Source organism: Lemur catta, chromosome 1, assembly GCF_020740605.2.
Source record: "Lemur catta isolate mLemCat1 chromosome 1, mLemCat1.pri, whole genome shotgun sequence".
Classification (NCBI taxonomy): domain Eukaryota; kingdom Metazoa; phylum Chordata; class Mammalia; order Primates; family Lemuridae; genus Lemur; species Lemur catta.
In genome coordinates, this window is record NC_059128.1 from 210,091,588 (window position 1) to 210,112,477 (window position 20,890).

At 35.0% G+C, this 20,890-nt stretch overlaps 1 long non-coding RNA gene across 1 annotated transcript; it reads left to right on the plus strand.

Moving 5' to 3' along the window:
* Positions 1-1,441: 1,441 nt before the first annotated feature.
* LOC123630346 lies at positions 1,442-10,257 on the plus strand. Its single transcript, XR_006732653.1, has 3 exons — positions 1,442-1,525; positions 3,291-3,417; positions 9,114-10,257. It is a non-coding gene; the product is annotated as an uncharacterized LOC123630346 (long non-coding RNA).
* Positions 10,258-20,890: the final 10,633 nt, after the last annotated feature.

Below are 20,890 nucleotides of genomic sequence, written 5' to 3' on the forward strand. Positions count from 1 at the left end.
GAAAATTAAATGAAATTGTGCCATGTCATTGGCAGTGTATTCATAATCTGTTTACTTTCTGCAACTTCTTGAGTCTGTTACTTATTCCATCCAGCCAGTTAAAACTGAAGGTAGATCCCATGACAGCTGATATTTTACATCCCATTTCTGGGTAAATACAAGAAGTTTGCTAGGGAAAGGGCAATACTAGTTAGAAATGAACCCAGCAGTGGCCATACCAGAACATTCAAATGATCATTAGAATTTTGTGGTATCTACGTTACACAACCCTTGTCTTCCCTGAACTGTGATTTTCCTAGTCCTTCTAACCTGACAGTGAAAGTCTTGAAAGTGAATCTGCTCTTGTCTTACTAACAGCTTGAGGCAGACTTTCAGAATAGGGAGAGGTAGTGAGCATTTTGAGACTCCGTTTCTGTGCTAGCCATTAACTACGTGACTTTTAGTTAAGTCTCTGGATCAAATTTTCCTTACCTGTAATAGCTAGAGGTTGACTAAATAATTCCCTCTAAAGTTCCTCACATTTGTATCATTCTGTTAATTTTTTGTCCTAAGGATAAATCGTCAGCTCAGCTGGTCCCTTCTGTTTCTTTTTTCTGGGTTGAGTATCTCCATGTTCGTGAGGATAGGGCCTGGGTTTTATTCGTCTTTCCCCCATTACCTAGCACATTAACTCAGCTGGTGATTTTATGTAGGGTTAAAGTTGGTTTCTATGTAAGATTCCAACCTGGTCTGGTGGAGCACACAGTACTAAAGAAGATACCACGCATCATCAATTAATCACTTAATAAAAAAAATTAAAGACAACAGGAAAACTGGTTCCAGCCTCCCTTGGCACTTACATGTTCCAACAGGGCCCAAGAGTGCATAATAGAGCAAATAGTAATAATTAACATTCATTGCGTGCTTCCAATGTGCCAGCGCTTTGCATGTATTATCTCAAGTAATACACAACAATTGTCCTATGTTCTAGGTACTGATATCTGTTTCACACCTGAACCGGGCACAGACAACTTAAATAACATGACCAGGTAACCTTGCATTTGAAGCTAGACAGCGCAACCTCGGAGGCTGCACTCCTAAGCACTCCACTGATAAATAAGAAAAATCACAAGAACAATCTTGTGTTATCTCGGAGAGGCCGGGAGAATTTGGAGAACAGAGTCCAGGTTACAGAAGTAGAAGGGAGCGGATGCAGAAGAGAAGGCTATAGAAGCTGACAAAGTTTGCACACACACACACAAATGCACTTCTCTGGGCTGCATTACACAACTGAGGTTTAGGCAAGCAGGCGGAATAAAACCGACAAGCAAACCCTGGAGCGCGCTGGTATTCAACCGAGGAACAGGTCGGAAGTGACGTCAACCAGGAACGTTGGTCGCTTAGTGGGACTGCAGGGGCAGGTGGAATTCCGGCCGGACGTGACGCACAGGAAGTTACGCATGGAGGCGGCACCTGGTTGTGGAGGGTGTCGCGATGGGAGGGGCGGAACCCCTGTGTTTCCCTGGGAGACTTGGATCCCCGGCAGGTAACCTGCGGACCGGATCTGAACCGGGGCAGGGATGGAAGCTGCGTTTGATGGCCCGAGTGGCATGGGCCCCTAAGCTCGGGTGGACAGAGGTGGCTCTCGCGTTAGGTGTTGGCTGGAGGAAAGGCTCCTTGGCTTGAGATTACCTGAGGATGTAGGGTTACGGGGAACTCTTGGGAACTGGGTCGTGGGGGCTGAGGCCGTAGAGGAAATACAAACTGAGTCTTCTAGGAATCGGTAATGGCTGGGGGTCCAGGGCTTCCGGTCATTGGCGCTCATGTTGGAGAGACAGAGCCCGGGACACTGAGATGAGCTCACCTAGGGTACATTCCCCACCTACCCCGAGCCGTTCTGCTAATGGGGGACAGGGACCTCGCTTTTTTGTCTCTTAATCCGTAGGATAGCGCCTTGCCATTGTTAGGCATTTTTTAGATGCTGCCGAAAGAATGTATGAATTAATGAATGAATGAACCAGATTACTGGCTCAGCAAGGAAACTTCTTACTCAGTATCCCTACCTCTGGATGTAGAAGTGACTCCACTTCCACTCCACATCAGGTTTATCCACCTCAGGATGCTGGTTCAGGAGTGATCAGAACGTTGTTTGTTTTGTTTATGATTATTGAAATTTAGAAATGTGTCTTAATACTTTTTTCTGGGTGAAGAAGATAAGGCTTCTTTCAAGGTTCCTTTACTTTTCTGGGAAGGACTCCCAGGGGAATGATACCAGGGAGGATTTGGTCATCAAATGATAAGCTGCAGTTGTAGTACCGGGTGTTCTAAGTACTTTCTTTTCAGCAATATCAATTTACTTTACTTTTTCTTAATGTTTTCTATCTTATATCGTAAGCAAATGTACTACTTAAATTTAAGATGTTATAACAAAAATGAAAATAGTAATTTGTAAATATCCAGTGAGAGATTACACTTGGTACACATAAGGCTAACTCCTTCGAAACAGTTGTAGAAAGCCCCCAGAAGAATGAATTCCTGAAGATTAAATTGTTTCCTTTGTAAAAAGTATTTTTTTAGGTGTCTTAAATGTGATAAAGAGTGGGTATGGACCTAAAAAAACAAGTACTGTAACCAGATTGGTTTTGATTGTCAAATGCAAAAAAGTGTAGATGAGCTTGTCATTAGGCTATGTAATGAGGTCTGGGCATGAATCACTACCTAGTCTAGTGAGGTGACTGTTGTGCATGGGCTAGCTAATGAGATAGCAGCTCGCGTGAGGTTCCAGAATCTTATCATTAGATTGGATATAGTTGGGTAAGAAACCCAGTATTTATGCCATACTCTTGTGTTGTGTTTTTTTTTTTTTTTAATAAAGAAGAAACTAGTAAGCTTTCTTATTTAAAATCTAAGATGTTCTTAAAATAGGTTGAAAACGCCAACATTTAACATTAATTCAACATTGTTGAACTATTTAAATTTTAAAAGTTTACCTACTCTTAAATCTTGTTTTTCCAGTTTCTGGAAAGTGTTGGTATCCAAATCATCCCCATCTTTGTATGCTCTTACTGTTATGCCATCTTTAGAACACAAATAAATATGTTGCAAAGTAATGTTTTGAGATCCTCTAGATTTGTGTTAATATTATTGTCTTAAAAATAAAGTCTAATTTTGCTACCTAAATCTGCTGTTCCATGTCATGTCCACTAAATTTTGCACATCTAAATGTCTATATAGCATAACTGTTATTCATTATGAATTTGGTATCCAAATGGTAACTTAGGTATGTACATTGACATTCTTGAGGTTTTCAGTTTTGCAGAATACTGCTATCTATGGACTCTAAAATGAACTTCATTTAAAGAAACCCACGGACCATTAATGGACAAAATCATGAATCATTATGTATTATGGCATTCAAATCCTAGCACTTTGGGAGAGGTAAGTTGTTGACTGTGTTTTATGTTAGGTGAAATATTAGAACAAGCCCTAGATTTGCCTGGGAAATTGTAGGATTGTATTTGAGAAATATAAACTTGAATCTCTGTTTTAATGTGGACCTTCCAAAGAGAGGTTTGTTTTGTATGTATGAGGCAATTATTGTTACTATTTCCCTGTCAAGTTGATCGTAAATTTAAAAGGCTGACAAGCTGTATTTTTATTGTTCCTGGAAGGTTACTGCTCTGCTTTCTTCCTTTTTTTTTTTTCTTTTTTTTTCTTTTTCCTTCTTTTTGCTGAGGGGGGGGGGGGAACTTCCTTTCAACACTTTAGAGCCTGGTGGATATAAATTAATCTGTGGATAGCGTGTAGAAATGAAGGCTCAAATAGTCATTTAAATCATCTTGCATCCAAGTTTGGCTATGTAATAATATATGTCTCAAAGATCAATTGGTCAATTTTATTTTGTGCTTTAGGTTTGAATGAGAAAAGAGTCCAAAAAATGTCTTTTTCTCTTTATCTTGCCTTATTTATGCTGTTTTCTTTTTTCTTTCTTCTTTTTTTTTTAATCTGTTAAGTGATTCATTCTCCAGGCCTTTTATCTTTCTGTCTCAGGAGGTTTAAGTTTCTCTTTTTTCCATTTTACCTTTCAAACCTTAAGTTCTAACCTTATGATAGTGTTTGGCACCTTTTAATTACTAAGCATTAAACTTGTAGATTTTCCTGGTCTCCTTTGTAGATACGCTGGCTACTTGTTTAGAATTCGTTTAATTCCAACAGTAGGCAATAATTCTAGGAATTTATCTTTCAGATATATTTGTGATTGCTCATAAAAATTTGCATACAAAGATACTTGTCATCATATTGTTTGACATTTTTATAAAAATGAGAGATAGTCTAAATATGCCTCAGCAGAAGTCTAGGTAGATAAGGGCCTTTATACAAAGTATTAATAATACTTTGCAGTTCTTAGAATGAAGTATTGATAGATGCAGAGATGCAGACGTGGAAAATCTCTAATATACCTTCTTAACTGAGAAAAAAAATATAACAATATATATAGTATGTTTTCATTTTTTAAAAGCATACATTTATATTCATACATATGTACATACATACAAAATTTCTTCAAACCTATATAAGGAACTATGGACAGAGGTACCCCTAGGGAATGAGACTAGAGGTCTAGAGTAGGAAGAAGACTCACATTTTTTCTGTATACTCTTTCAGGTGGGTTGAAATTTTTTACTATGAGCATGTTTTTATTTTCATAATACTAAGAAACAAACAGCTAGGCTTTAGGATAATTTAATAATTATGGGAGTCTACTACTACTCTTATGACTTTCTATTCTTGTTATTATTTGCACTATTTAGAAGAAGTATGGTTGCACAAGTGAGTTTTTTTCCCAGAGCTGCAGAGAAAGTTTAGTGATATTATAGTAGGTTTTAAACCTTGACATTAGATTGTTACTATTAATAAGAACGTATGAATACTAATTACTTAGTGCTGCCAAATTCAATACCATGTGCAATATATAGCATGTTGCTGACTTGACCAGGTGATACGGTGATGGTTACGCTTGTTTGCAAGCTGTTTGCATAGCATTGGCATGGTTCTGAGCTTCTCGGTATTACTGAAGGGGATGAACTTTGTTTTATTTGAATTGCTATTTAGAGATTCTTTAAACAAGTCTTACAGTTATTATTTCGCTTTGTTCTTGATGTTTAGAGCTGGCTTAAGGCATTTCAAAGAATGGCTTGTTCTCTCTTAGTAAAATCAATAAACCAGAAAGATAATTTAGAAAGATATATATGGATAATCTCATTTTATATTACTTTGAATTGGCTTATTATCTGTATGGGACTCAGCAAAAATTTCTTGTGACTTTTATTTCTCTAGCCATTTTTGTCTGCTCACATTTTTATTGTGGGACATTTGGAATAATAGTAATAAGTAACTAAATAAGTAATAGTAACAAGTAAATAGTAATAAGTAACACAAAAAATAAAGATATAATAATCTTCATTTTATTAATAGAGGGATTTTATTTGAAACTTGTTTGAGAATAGGCTACATAAGATATGTAACCTATATGATACCACTGATTGTGTGTCTTGTTAAAATCATAATGAAGCTACAAATCTAGGGACTGAGTCATGATTAATGGAATGGAACAGGTTATGATATGTCAGGTGTTTTATACCATACGTTGGCAGAGTATTTTGTTTATGGCATCTATAGATGCTTTACTTCTTCAGGTCCTTGGGATTAATCACTAGAGTCACAATCATTGGTGGGATTCCTAGAGTGAGATTCGTTATTCCTGCTAAGAGAATGAATAGCCGTGAATTGAATCCAAGGGTAGATTGTTTTCCTGAGTCAAGATGCTAGAATATGGTAAAGGTGACATATGGAAAGAAAGGAGATGAACATGAATGTAAAAGTTGCATGTAGAGAAGAACATAGAATTGAGGAAGATGTTTGTATATGTGTGTGCACATAGATGTATAACACATTATATATATTTATATATTATATTACAATATATATAAAAATTTCTGGAAAACCAGATAGGAAGTTATTCAGATAGTGCAATGAGAAAAAAGATCAGCATTTTAAGGCCTCAGAGCTGGGCCTGGCATGACTAATTTGTGATTTTGAGAGTAGCTTAAAGAATTTTGGAAGTTTTAAGATCATTCAGTGTCCTAGTGATAGGAAGGCAGACAAAAGCCTAAGAGGGAGAAAATTAAAATCCAGCAACATAAGTGATTATGGTTAAGGGTATCTTTTAAGATTCTGTTTTGTGGTATTGTTTTGGGGAGGGGAAAAAAGAAGAGAGAACTAAAAATTTATTGCTGTTCAATTTGAATTGAGCTAAACCCATAAGCCTTTCCTAGCATTCCAATTGTGTAAGACCAAGATTAACCAAGATTAAACAGACCCCATTAACCTACAAAGCATTAATATATAAAAGCTGATTTTATTACTAGAAATACCTTGAAAAACAAGAGAACTGTTTTTAATCAGTTTTGTGGTTATATTAAAGGACAACTCTGATAATGTAGATTGAGGGGACTGGGACTATTTTGTTCAGAAATAAAAAGCTTTGGAAGGGTTGGGGAAACTCCATAGGAAGTACATTTGTTCTCTGTGTACTTTAATTTGAGGCTGAGATTAGTTCTGAATGAAAGAAAGTAGAGAACTAGTTAGCAGTGAAACAGATTGTGTCAAGAGGCAGTGAATTCCTGGTCATTAGGATTGCTTAAGTAGAGTTTGAGCATCAGAAACATTGTAGAGGAAATTTCTCATTACATGGGAGAGCGTACTAGTTTATTTTCAAGGCCTCTTTCAAATTCTAAATTTTTTATAATGTAATAAAATGATTTATTGTAGATAGGTTTATGTATGTCTATTATTTCTATATTTAAATAGAAATATAACTAACTTATGCACTGGTCATTTATCCACCAACCTCAACTTATCCATAACAAGGACATAAATTTTAAAATTACCTGAACGCCCAAATTATAAGACACAAAATTTCTGTACTTTTCTCAGATCCTTACTCAGTTTATTTACTTTTATTTTAGACATAGTTCAGATAGGCTTTATTAACTGGTATCTAATTCCACAGGATATAAGAAGCAACAAATTGTGAATGGACCAAGCACTCCTATTAGAGGCAGGCACATTGACAAGGAAGGAAAAGAAAAAAGTCATAAAGCATACCAATTGATTTTAAAATTGTAGCAACCTGAGCCCTTTTGCTTAGATGAAAACAGCTCTGTATTAATGGATGTTCAATGTAATAACCCTGACTGAATGTCAGTAACTTACGTTCAGTATTTTCTATTGAAGAAGTCAGGGAAGAATAGCTAATTTTTTCTCTTCAGCATGTTTAATAACAAAAGACAGAAAGATATTTTGGCATTTGGAGAGGATGCTTTGTATAGGGGAAAGAGCATGAACTCTAAGAAATAGTATAGACATATCTGGGCTCCAATCTTTACGAGCTGTTCTATTAAGTTTTATTATTCCAAGCCTCAATTTCTTCATCTGTAAAATAGGAATTTACTGAAGGTTAGATAGTGTATATAAAGGTTTGCCTGTATTAAGTGCTAAGTAAATAATAGCTATTGTTATTATTTCATTATTACCGTAAAGCTTACTCTATCTTGAATTTCTTTGCTCTTCAAATAGATCAAGAACAAACTTATTTAATAATTTAATGTGACTTTAACATATGTTAATGCTAATAATGGTGATAGCATGCTTAAAAAACCTTTTTTAAAAAATTATATAATTAATCCACATCCACTTAACAAAAATTAAGTTATAGAAAATATACCTAAGCAAAAAAGGAGTAAAGTTACCCAAATCCTCTCATCACTATTAGTATTTTAGTGGCATGCTTTATTTTTAAACTGCTTTGACATTCCTGCAGGATGTCACTTCTGAGTAGTGACTGCTGAAACTGATTCTATATTACTGCTGTTGGGGAATTTACATTAGTCACTATGCTTTCTAATCATAATATGCAGTGAAAGATTGTGACTTGCCACAATGCTGATTAAAATAAAGCTCTAGTCCTGGTAAATTTTGTTGTATTAAAACTAGTTTTGTAGAGTAGCTTTCTGCTCTGGAGCCACAGGGCCTCAGTTTGAAACCTGGCTTCACTATTTACCAGCTGGGTAACTACCTGAATTTCTTAATTTCTCTGTGCCCCTGTTTTTTTGTCTGTATATTGGAGATAACAGTACTATCTAATTCATGGGTTGTTGTGAGGATTAAATGAATCAATCTGCATAAAGTGCTTAGAGCAATGCCTGGCACAGAGTACAAACTCAGGAAATATTAGCTGCTATTATTATTATTAATTTTTGAAAGCTTAAACTTTTCTTGAGGAAAAAGGTAGGTTTATAGGAACACATAAAGTACAAAGAAACAGAATGAGCACAAAATTAAGTCAATGAGATTAAAAATTCTCTCCAAAAAAAGAGAAGGGGGAGGTATGGAAGAGAGGCTAGTATCCCTGAGGGAGATAGGCCACTGGTAATTATTTACTGAGCTGGAATTTCAGATGACTATAACCTATTTTCTATTACATTGTGCACATGTTTACAGTATTTTTACATTTTTCATTTGCATCTTGCAGCAGGGTCTGAATTTTTCCATTTGAGTGTGTTGTTACTCTTTCTCCCTATTGAAATATTTTTGAACCATAATATTCCTATTTCAATTTCTTTCTCTACCCCACAAAATCAACATCATTTTGTGCTACCTCTTCCAGAAAACATTTTGGCCATGCTTTCAGAGATCAAAAGCTCTTTAAGAAAATCTGATCTCATGGATAGTAATCAAAGAGATACAAGAAATTATCATTAAATCAGTTTATCTGACGACTGTCCCAAAGTGGTTCTGTAAGAACTTTAAATTCTGTTGCAATTTACAGTGAAGAACATTAATCAAAGAGCTAAGCCAATGAACATATTTAGCCATTCTGTATACTACATCTTTTCAAAATCTTTCTGTTTCCTTTTCTCCTTTCTTTTTGATTTTCTCCTTTTATTCTTTCAGCATGGTATCTAGTGATCCGATAATTACTGACCAAAAAGTTATAGCTTTTTAATTTCCCTTTTAAAATAACTTATTAGACTTGCTAGTAGAATGTTTTTGTGTTTTGTTTTGTCTTCAAGCATCAAGTACCAAGTTTTTGAAGACCTTGGCCTACTACCATCATTATCCATTCAAGATTTCAGTTTGAATAACCTCATCCAGACTTAGATCTTCTTCAAAAGCTTCAAGTCTCATCTGCATTAAAGCTCTCCATTGAACTCCCTTGCAAAAGTGAAAGCTTAAAGAGACTAACATCCATTAATACATTCCATTTTATATCTCTTCTTCTGTTCTCTTCAATTTCCTTGACCACCAGAGTCTTTCATATTCTTATGTTCCTTTAGACCAGAGCCAAAGAAACAGTGCTTTCCAAAAAATATATGTTCTGTGGCCATCAGAACATTGGTAGAGAAGCATAAATTTGGCATGATAGATTTAGAATTAGGTCTTCTATTATATTCTATAAAAAGTTGAATTAACAATAAGAAAATGAGGAAGTAGTAAAAATATTTGAGGTTAGATTATACTCCCAGAAGCCATGTGGTTAAGAGAAAAGAGCCCTCAACCTAACATTTGATGCCTCTTACTCTGTATGCCTCTTACTAGGTGATGACTGACTGACTAGGTGATGACTGGGAAAGTCACCTAACCTCTCTGAACCTTAACTTCATTATCTATAAAGTGAAGCTGATAATATTTTCCCCACCTACCTCACAGGGTTGTTGTGAGGATCAAAGGAAATAATGTACATAAAAAAGACTTATATAAAATGTATAATACAGACATAGGATCCTGTTGCATAGTTACAAGTCATTCCCTCAGCTCTTGGGCCCGGGAGGGTAGGTGATTTAAGTATACTGAAAGTGTGTACCATGTTAAAGCTGGATACATGGTAACAAGACTATGTTAATTTTTTTTTCTCTAAGTACATGGAATACTACCATGGGCTAATTCTAAAAAGGAGCAAGACTATAAGTTTCCCTAAAATTATCAATTAGCATTGATAATGCTCTAAGAAAGTAGTTACGGTTATAACATACTAGTAGTTTGCAAAATTGATTTACTAAGTTGTGACCAGCATTTTTTTAAAATAAAAGAACACAGAGCAGAATATTTCACAATGTATCCCAGATGTTAAGAGTAAATATGGTTTTAGCTATACATATGTATAAATGTCTGTGTACTTGGTAGTTAAATAAAATGCATTTTTTCCTGTGAGTTGTAGTTGCTGTTCCCAGAGTGTCATTTTAGTACTAATGCCTTTCTACACATTTGGATTCTTAGGAAACTCAGCGTTTCTTTTCACTTCTTAACACTACTACTTGTGACAAAGGAATTAACAGTTAATATTGATTTGACTTTTGGTTTAATAGAAATATTTTTTATTTCATAGCACAGAGAAAGCCTGTGCACCTTATAGGTATTTAATATTCTAATACTATCTACTCTGACACCCAGACTCTTACAGCATTTAAATGGTTGGTTCAACTTCTAGTAGTAGAAAGACTGTGTTAAATATTTTGCTTTCTAAAATTTTTTTATCTTTCTGGCTCAATGGCAAACAAAAAACTCCCACTTAGTTTAGCATTGTTTGAGGACTAAGTAGAGAGAGGCTATAGAGAATACATTAATAGTTAGCATGACTGGGAGTTTGATAGTCTCTAGAAGAGAAAATGCCATTTTTTCTTTCTCTGAGTAACTAAATTTAGGTTAATGGTTTAAGACAAATGAGTCACTGGCATCACCTTGTTCAACTGTTTCCCCTAAAAACAGATATCCACCTCTTTGATGATAGCATTGGTTAGGTTAGCACAGGTCGTTTTATAGTTTCCATGAACAATAGGGAATGCCTTCTTCCTCCAAGGGTTGTACATTCCAATTCATGGATGAAGAATTAATTCTTTAGTACTTTGGTATACTGAAATGCTATTTTTGGTGCCCTGATTCTTATTTAAACTTTTAAAGAAGGTCATACGAGATGTTGATTTTTCTCTGCTTACAAATTATATAAATGTATAAATCCTAGCAATATGAATATTTATCAGAAGATTTAAAATGTAGGATCCAACTGCGTTGTTTTTCTTGAACAGTCATGGCTAAGCTTCTTGCATTGTGGAGACAGAATGAATTGCATAGATTGTGTAAATTGAGGCTGTTCTGTATGACAGTTGGCAGCTGTGGCATAAAGGCTCATTACCACCTGTGATTGACATTTCATTCTTCCTTCTTCCCCCATGTCCCTGCCAAAAAATCACATTGACATTTACTACCTCTCCATGTAGAAAGTAGGATCTACCTATGAAAAAGTTCAAGAAAGTAGTGGTTAGGCAACTTCAGCCATCCTTGACCTTCTTCTTCAATCCACATTAATCTAATCCATCATGAAATTCTATCTTTTCTACCTCCTAAATGTCTTTCAAACTGTGCATCTCTATTACCACATCCACCATGCTAACGTATTCTATCATCATCTTTGCTTGCATTTCTGCAGTATCTCTTGAGTGGTCTGCTATATTTACTCCTCCCTCCTCTAATCTCATTGCTTTCAGAGTGATCTTTTAAAAATACAACTCTAATCTTTTTGGTTCCCTGATCTAAACTGCTGATATCTTACTGCCCTTAGAATTCAACCCAAAATCTTCAGTCATTCTCTACCTACTAAGGTCCAGCTACAATGGTCTTCCAATTCTCTGAAGATGCCATTTTTTTTCTTCAGGGCTTTTGCAGATACTTTTGGCTTGGAATGCTTTCCTTCTTCCTCTTCCTCTTAACTTAACTCACTCCTACTTATCACTTTAAATATTATTTCTTCAAAGAAGCTTTCTCCCACACCCCAGACTAGATTATCCCTCCTTTATCATTCCTTCACAAATCACCTAGTTTTTCTCATACCTAGCATAGTTGTAATTATTTGCTTAATCATTTGTTAATCTTACCCACAAGACTAAACCTTCATGAGGGCAAGGACTGGTGTGTGTTTTATTTATCACTGTATGCCCACTGCTTAGGAAAATGCCTAGCAAATAGTAGGGATTCGGTAAATATTTGTTGACCAAATCTTCCTACAGCTACCACTCTTCACTTACATGGCTCAGTACTATAAATTCTTCTGGGTTAACGTTCTCTGTTCAGAACCCTCCTGTTGCTTCTCATCTTGCTCCAAGTGTAAGCCCAAGTTCTTATTTGTAATGGTCTCCAGGGCCCTACTTCATGTACTAACAGACTGCCCAGCCACCCTGTTCTCTTAGTGATCCTTGAAAATGCCAAGCTTTCTTCTGCCTCAGGACCTTCGTACTTGTGCTTGCTCTTTCCTGTGCCTGGAATGCTCTTGCCTTAGATATCTATGGGGTTTAATCCCTCATCATCTTCAGGCCCTTCAGATTATGATATGTCACTACCTCTGTGAGGCCTTCTCTGACCATCTTGTTTAAAATTGTAACCTCACTACATGGCATCCCTATTCCTCTTCTCTGCCTCATTTTTCTCCCTGGTACTTATCTCTGACTGGCATGGTCCTCACAGGTGTTCCCGCCAATACTGAGAACAGTGACTGACACATGGTAAGCACTTAGAACATATTTATTAAATGAGTGGATTTATCTGTACTCATGGAGATGCATATTTGGGACAAGATCTATAAATGAAATTATGAGGGCTTAATATTTCAAAATGACCTTTAAAAGATGAGTTAATGAAATTTATATCCTGCTTTGTTCTGAAAAGTATTTGAAATGACTTCTAAAATTGCATATAGTACAATGGATTGAAGACATATAAAGAAAAAAACAAAGAGAATGGAATAGTAGTATTAAAGTGGGTAAAGGTAATGTACAGAAGGTCCTACATAGTGGCTAAAGGCAGGTTGTAATTTTGACTCATGAAAGAGTTGGCTGCCTTAGAAATGATGATTGGACTGGAATCATGAACTTTGTTCTGTGGCACAGGTCACAGATATTTGAGTCTCACATAAGAACCCAGAAAACCTATTTAACTGTAAGAAATTGTGAAATTACTCTACTTGTAAGAACTTTCTTTCTGTATTAGGAAATTCTGTATGCTCTGCTATATCAAAGAGATGGCAGTCACAGCTACCAGCCTCTGCTTATGTCATGACCAGGGCATTTCCAAGGTTGAATCAAATTTAGTAATTGGATATTTTTGAAAGTTGGCTGCCAAAGATACCAACAAGCACATTAATTACCCTAGTTTCTCCTACTCTAATCATGAGGTATTAATAGTGTAAGAGTCCAGTGGTTTGGGCTTTATTACTTTTGAGGTAGTTTTGGCAACTTAGAAATAGGTTCTCATATAGTTAACAACTGAATTGGGGAGGAAGATGGGTAGCTAAGTAGGTAAATTAGACTTCAAGAAATCTTTCACCAATATATTAACTAAAATCAGAGCATGTGTACCTGTGTGTGTGTGTGTGTGTGTGTGTGTGTGTGTGTGTGTGTGTGTAAAGTCAAATGGGACATTATACAGTGCATCTCTTTCTGTTCATGATATGTATACTTTCCTAATTTGTTTTGTCTTTTTTTCTTTTTCTTTTTGTCATTTAAAACTGAGAATTATGGCATACCAGCAGGCCAGAAATAAAGAGGAAATGTGGGGATGGACTCCAGGCCTTTCAGTATGCTGCAGTACTTCACTAAACTAAGCTGGTATTTTGAGACAAAAGATGAGACTATTTAGCTAAGTGCTATTCCACTTGCAAAATGTGCTAACTCTTATTTGGCTTTTTCTTCTTTGTTACCTTTCTGACTTAGAGATAAAGTTGGAGTACATTTTGAAGTCAAATCTTCTGTACTGACCCATTTTTTCAGGGTCAAAAGAAGACAAGTAAATCAACAATAAGCTTTTAGAAAATGATGGAAATATGTTCCACATATTTCAAGAAAAGGATGTGAGTAGACACAATAAGAACACCACAGAACCATTAAAATGGACAATTCATGTAATTTTACCAAAAGCATTATGCTTAACATATTGCTTATTAAAACATCATATTGTGTTATATGTAATCTGTAACTAATCTAAAATGTGTTAATTGAATCTGCTTTGTGTATTTTATTTATTTGATGGAACTTTACATTTATTTTTTAAGAAATCAAGCATCTCTTCATTTCGGCATTTGATGAGTAATAGGAGAAAACCCGAAAATAGAGTCATCAGTATAAAAGTAATGCAAAGGTCATCATATCTTCTACCATAAGTGATGTAAAAGCAGAACGATCTAATTTTCAGTGAAAGTGTTGATGTGGGAGAAAGAAAATATCCCTCAACTTTGCTGACACAAATTTTGCCATACAGTAAGGACAAAAAATATGTCCAGGCTTTTAACTCAATACTTCCCAAACTGTGTTACTCAGAATGCCTGAGAACTAAAAGAAACTGTGAACCAAAAGGTTTCTGTAATTACATAAGTTTGGAAAATGTTGCATTCTTTTTTGGAAGTTTATAATGCATATTAACATTTTCCAAACATATGTAGCCAGAACTCTTTTTTGCTCATAAAATCTATTAGTAACTCTTGAAATAGTCTTTTAGGAAATGCTGAAAGTTTTGCTTCTGTTGAGGATGTAGAAAGTTGCAAGAGAACATTGCTCCCACTCTAACAATGAGAAAAATCTTGATAATCCATAAAGTCACAGTGTTTCTTGAGCCCATCAGAAAGTTGAGGTCACAAGGCAATCAGATACATTGAAATTCCAAAGAGACACAAGCACTTTTGAGGAGAGATAGGACACAGAAACTGTGTTACCTTTGGCAGAGTATAGGAGGAAGAGAAAGCCACCATAGAAGTGGTTAAGAAGAAAGCAGTTAAAATTGTAATGAATACTCAAAGGCTGAATATGGGCGGGTGTAACACTTTGGAATAACTGGGAGCCCCAGTCACAAGGGGAGTCTGCGTTCACTTGCAAGCTTTTTTCTGTGAGCCTCTGTATTAGTTTCCTAGGGCTGCCAAAATTAAGTATAGACATGTACTGCATAACAATGTTTTGGATGGAACCCATATACAATGGTGGTCCCATAATATAAGACCGTATTTTTAATGTACCTTTTCTATGTTTTGGTAGATAAATACTTACCATTGTGTTACAATTGCCTACCATTTCTAAGAGTTTAGAAATAGGAAGTAGATACCTCATGTAAGTGGAATCATGTAGTATTTGTCTTTCTGTGACTGGTTTATTTCACTTAGCATAATGTCCTCAGAGTTCATCCATGTTGTAGCGTATGACAGAATTTCTTTCCTTTTTAAGGCCAAATAATATTCCATTTTATAAATATACCAAATTTTCTTGGTCTGTTCATGGACATTTAGGTTGCTTTCACCTCTTGGCTATTATGAAAAATACTGCAATGAACTTGAGTGTGTAAATATTACTTTGAGATTCTGTTTAATTCTTTTGAATATATACATCCAGAAGTGGGATTGCTGGATCATATGGTATTTCTATTTTTAATTTTTTGAGGAAATTCCATAGCACCTGTACCATTTTACATTCCCACCAACAGTGTACAGGGTTCCAATTCTCCACATCCTTACCAATACTTGTTATTAAATATTTTGGTTTTTTGATAGTGGTCTCCTAAGGGGTGTGATATAGTATCATTCTGGTTTTGATTTTCATTTCCCTAATGATTAGTAGTATTGAGTATCTTTTCATATGCTTGTTGGCTATTTGTGTATCTTCTTTGGAGAAATGTCTATTCAAGTCCTTTGTACATTTTTTAATCAGGTTATTTAGGTTTTTTGTTATTGAGTTGTAAGAATTCTTTTTATACTCTAGATATTTTCTCCAATTCTCTAGGTTGCTTTTTGCACTCTGATTCCTTTGCCAGATGGATGTTTGTAAGTTTGATATAGTCCCATTTGTTTATTTTTGCTTTTGTTACCTGTGGCTTCCATGTCATATCTAAAAAGTTATTGCCAAATACAACGTCATGGAGCTTTTCTCCTATCTTTTCTTCTAGGAGTTTTACCATTTCAAGTCTTACATTTAGGCCTTTAATCCATTTTAAGTTAATTTTTGTATATGGTTTATGGCAAGGGTCCAACTTCATTCTTTTGCATGTGGATATTCAGTTTTCCCAATACCATTTGGTGAAGAGACTATCTTTTTCCCATTAGAGCAATAGTCCTCAAACTTTAGTGTGCATCAGAATCATACCAGAGTAGTAATTTAACAAAGAGGAAAGAGAGGAAGGGAGAGAAAGAGAGAGAGGGTGTTTTAACAAAAACAGATTGCTGGGCCCTACCCTAGAGTTTCTGATTCAGTAGGTCTGAGTGCTCCCTGAGAATTTGCATTTCTGACAAGTTCTATGGTGATGCTGATGCTGCTGGTCCAGGGACCATAAATTGAGAACAACAGTATTAGAAAAATCATGGGAAAAATATGGAAATATATAATGAAAATAACAAAATCACATATCCCTTTCCTCGAAGTATCATTTCTTTGGGAATGCCTCCAAAACAAAGAAAGAGAAGGAAGAGAGAGAGAGAGAGAGAGAAAGAGAGAGAGGAAGGAAGGAAGGAAGGGAGGGAGGGAGGGAGGGAGAGGGAGGGAAGAAAGAAGAAAAGAGAGGGAAAACAAACACAGGCAAATTATTTAATAATAACCCAGACAAATTTGTTATTGTACCCTACTGAAAATGGGATATTAACCACCTTTACTTCCAGGGTCCTAATCTATAAAAAAGGGTTAATAGTATGTCTTTAAACTAGAAATATCTCACAGGGTTGTTGTGAGGATTAAATTAACTAAGTGTTCAGACCATGTTTGGCTTAATACCTATTACTATATTATATTTCTGGTTAAGATATAGCAAAACTAACCATAGAAAAGAAAAGAGAGAGAGAGAGGTCTGAGCAGAAGATGTTAATTTGGGAGACATTAGGATATAAGAGGTTAATAAGAGAAAGCCCTGAACAAGAAAGGCACTGAATATATTTTCCCTTACTTGTGAAAATGTAATTGTATCTTAGAAGCCAAAATGCTTCTTGATTTTGCATTTGAGAGTTTACTGTTTGATAGATAACTTCACATAAAAATATTTGCATTGAAAATGACTTTTTATTGGGATTTTTTGGTTATAAATTTATTTGAGTCAAAATGTATAAAAAAATGAAAGAAGAGATGTTCTTGAAGTTTTACTCCTCATCCCCTGAGATGCCAACATTTTTATTAATGTCCTTTGAGACATCTCTCTGTGTTACATAGGTTTTAAAGAAACTATTTTGGGAAGTAAAGGTTAGGAAATAATTATAAATTCTTTATATTAAATATTTTGTTAATATCTCCAAAATAGTATTATCAAAAAAATTTTTTTTCCTTTTGTTGACTAGATGGGAGCAGGGAGGTAGAAATGGAAGAGAGAAGTCCTTGGGAAAAAGCAATTTGATTATCTAATTATTTTTCTCCCTGCCTGCCCCCAGCCACTACATTTTTGTTCCAGCTTTATTTAAAAAATAACAGTTGAGGTTATATGTGGAATTAGTATCCCATTTACAGTGCCTTCCTAAATTGGAGGCAGTAGGGACAGGAAGCATTGTGAGCTTGGGCAGGAGAGGCAATGACTAGGCCTTTCATTTGATTCTATAATTATTGTGATGTCATGTTAATGGCTTAAAATTTTTTGTTAAAAGACCTGTAGTATTGAGAAGATTGCAGCCACTATTGTAAAATAGTGTATTGAGATATCCTAGGAAAAATATTAAAAAGCAGTGCTTCCTCTGCTGAACTTTCTCATACTGTTTCCCCATTCACTTCATCTCAACTCCTGAAACAGGAACATATTCTGTAGAAACTCAGATTGTCCAAGGCTGCATATTCTCTGCCCTGAAAACAACTTTTGAGAGTAAGATAGATGACTGAGCTAGCATTCCAGCACAATACTTATTGTCCTTTCACTTTCTGCAAATGAGGGAGAGAAGTGGCAAGGGTGAAACTAGAGGTGTGGCTAGATCAGGGAAATATTTTGTTTCGGCTCTAAATTGTCCCCACTGGTACCTATGACTCTTGATTTTCAGTGGTTTAGGGTTAGTGTCATAACTGGCTAACGCTGGAAAGGACAGGTTTCCCATAAGCCTTTTTAGAGTAAACCTAAAACAACTTCTCTCTGTGAAAATAGATATTTTAGAAATTCTGAAACAAATCAAAAACAACAAATGCATTATATTATCTAGATTTTTAGGTAGTTATACTAAGGTAACATGAATTTGATATGGACTCAGATTCTCACTTCAGCATGATATATTCAATGTTTGACAGACTTGAAAATGGGCCTGTCTTTGATGGCTTGAGACTATATCAAAGGTAAATTTCTTTAATTAGGCAAATATGTAAAGTTTTTCTATGTATAATGATCTATAAATAATAATGTCAAATATATTTAAATTTGGTCTCTTCTTGAATGGCCTAAGAGCTGTAGGAAGCTTTTCATTTTGCATAAAGTTTATTGATTCACCTGTGATCTAACACACAAGTTCAAGGTACAGAGACAGATACTACTTAGCATACCATTCTAATGTATCACATGAAAGTAGTTTCTGTTTGAAAGTTCCAGATGGATACTCCAGCACTGACAGGGGAATTCCAGCAAGGTCATTCACCCATTAAAACTTTAAAGAAAAAAAAAAAAACAAAGAGAAAAAAATTACCTTTGTGTAAACATTAACCTATCTGCTTTTAAGTGGCTCTTTTTATTTTTTTTAAATATTAAAGGGAGAGCTCAAACTGGATTTATTTTATATTTCAAATAAAAAATAATAAATTTAATTAATTTAAAAGTTAAGTTTATACCCTTGTGGTTTATTATATCTCTCCTGGGTTGACAAAATATCCAATATTTAGAGAAAAATGGCTTCCCAGTGTCTAACCTGTAAAATACAGGAGACAGAATACAGGCAGGAAGAAATTCTTAAAATGTTTTCAGTCTCTTTTTCTTGGTAGTTATATCAGTTAAAACATACCAGTTCTTGCTCTTGAAGCTTTATAAACCTGCCCTTAAATGACATTGACAAACAGTCATCTGACTAAGCAAACATTGCTGGATATACATGATGAATTAAAGTATTGTCATTCTCTAAATGTCTGTGTGTGGTCTAAATACACAATGAAATGTTGACTGTTTAGAAAATAGCAAGAGCAAGTTATTCATCCTTAGGCTGGCAGTTTACTCAGTCCTGAATCTTTAAATTCACATTTCATTTAATGTTAAAATTTGCACATGTAGTGCCTCAAAAATGATAGCATATTGAATTTAGTTTTAATTTTAATTATTTTGGTAGCTTTCAGATCTTTTTTGTTGGAATTATATAAGAGACTACAGGGTCCTTTGTGAAAGTTTCTGTATAATCAGGTGCTAAGGTCCCTTCTATTCCACAGACATCATACTGCTACACACAGGGCAGGTATATTCACTGTCTGCCTTTGGACACAGTAGGGCTTTTTAAAAAGATGTTTATTAAATATTGAATAGATATAAAATATTTATAAAATATCTGTAAGGCTTATGGAATAACTATATAGAGAATATTTGTGTACCTACAGCCTGGTTTAAGAAAACAATATTACCATTACCTCTAATATCTCCTGTGGGCTCCTCTCTGAGCCTAAGCTTTTCTTGTTCCCTCAGAGGTAACCAAGTATTAAATTTTGTGTTAACAATTCTCTTGCTTTTCTCAGTGGTTTTATCACATTTCTGTATATCCCTAAACAGTATACTGATTAGTTTTGCATGTTTTTGAATGGAATCATATTGTGTGTCTTTTTCTAGGACATGACTTTTGATGTTGTTGTTCAACATTATAGCCTTAGATTTATCCATGTCAATGCATATAGCTATTGCATATTAGTTTTCACTGCTGTGTATTGTAATGTATGAGGATCATAGGATTTATTAGCAGATGACTGATGAACATTTGGGATGTTCCAGTTTTTAGTTATCACAGACATTGCTCGTATGTGTACATATATTCCTGTATATTTATGTACCACACATATGCAAGAACTTCTCTATCAGTGTTTTCCAACATTTTTCATGTCATGGCACACAGATAACGGTAGCTAATATTTGTACAACACACTGGATTAAAGAAAGGAAGTTATGTCCCTGGCCTGGGGGCTTCTGCTTCGCTAGAGAGCTGCATTCCATAACTGGGCACACCCGTAACCCATTCACTGCACACTAGCGAGCACTAGCTGAGAAGCTCCACTAGGGAGTATGCCTGGGAGTTGAATATCAGTTACAAGTACATGCTTCTTCAACCCTTCTAGATAATACCAAATTGCATGGTGGTATTAATTATTCCTTTTAACTGACATCTAAAGTGTTTGTATCAATTCACATTCCCTAACATATATATGTATATATATATAAAACGAAAAGGAAATTATTGAGAATTCTACCAATTTCATGATTATGAAGGTCAAATATGAAAAGAAATAATTTATTATTCCCTAAGATATCAATTCAGACTTGCTTTGTCAAAACATGATAATGTCAAAATTCCTTGACAATGTGACAGCAGAGACTTGTAGGCAGTAGGCAATGTTAAGAAGTGGCAACATGCCCCCATAGTTGTTATTAATTGTGAAAGCCACAGCTTAAGCTAAATGAATTATTTATGAGAGCTGTAATTTTGTCTTCTAGGTTTGCTAATGCATTAGCTTTTTGTTTCTTAGCCTCAAGAGATATTTTCAGATAATGTAAACAAGATGGAATACTGAAAGCTATTTGCTGTGTAACTTCTAGCTGTAGAAACACAAAACATTTAGAAAAGAAGCTAGTTTATTTTGACCCTTCTTAAAATTGTTTTTCTTTTAAACAGTAGAGTTCTCTAATTGTCAGA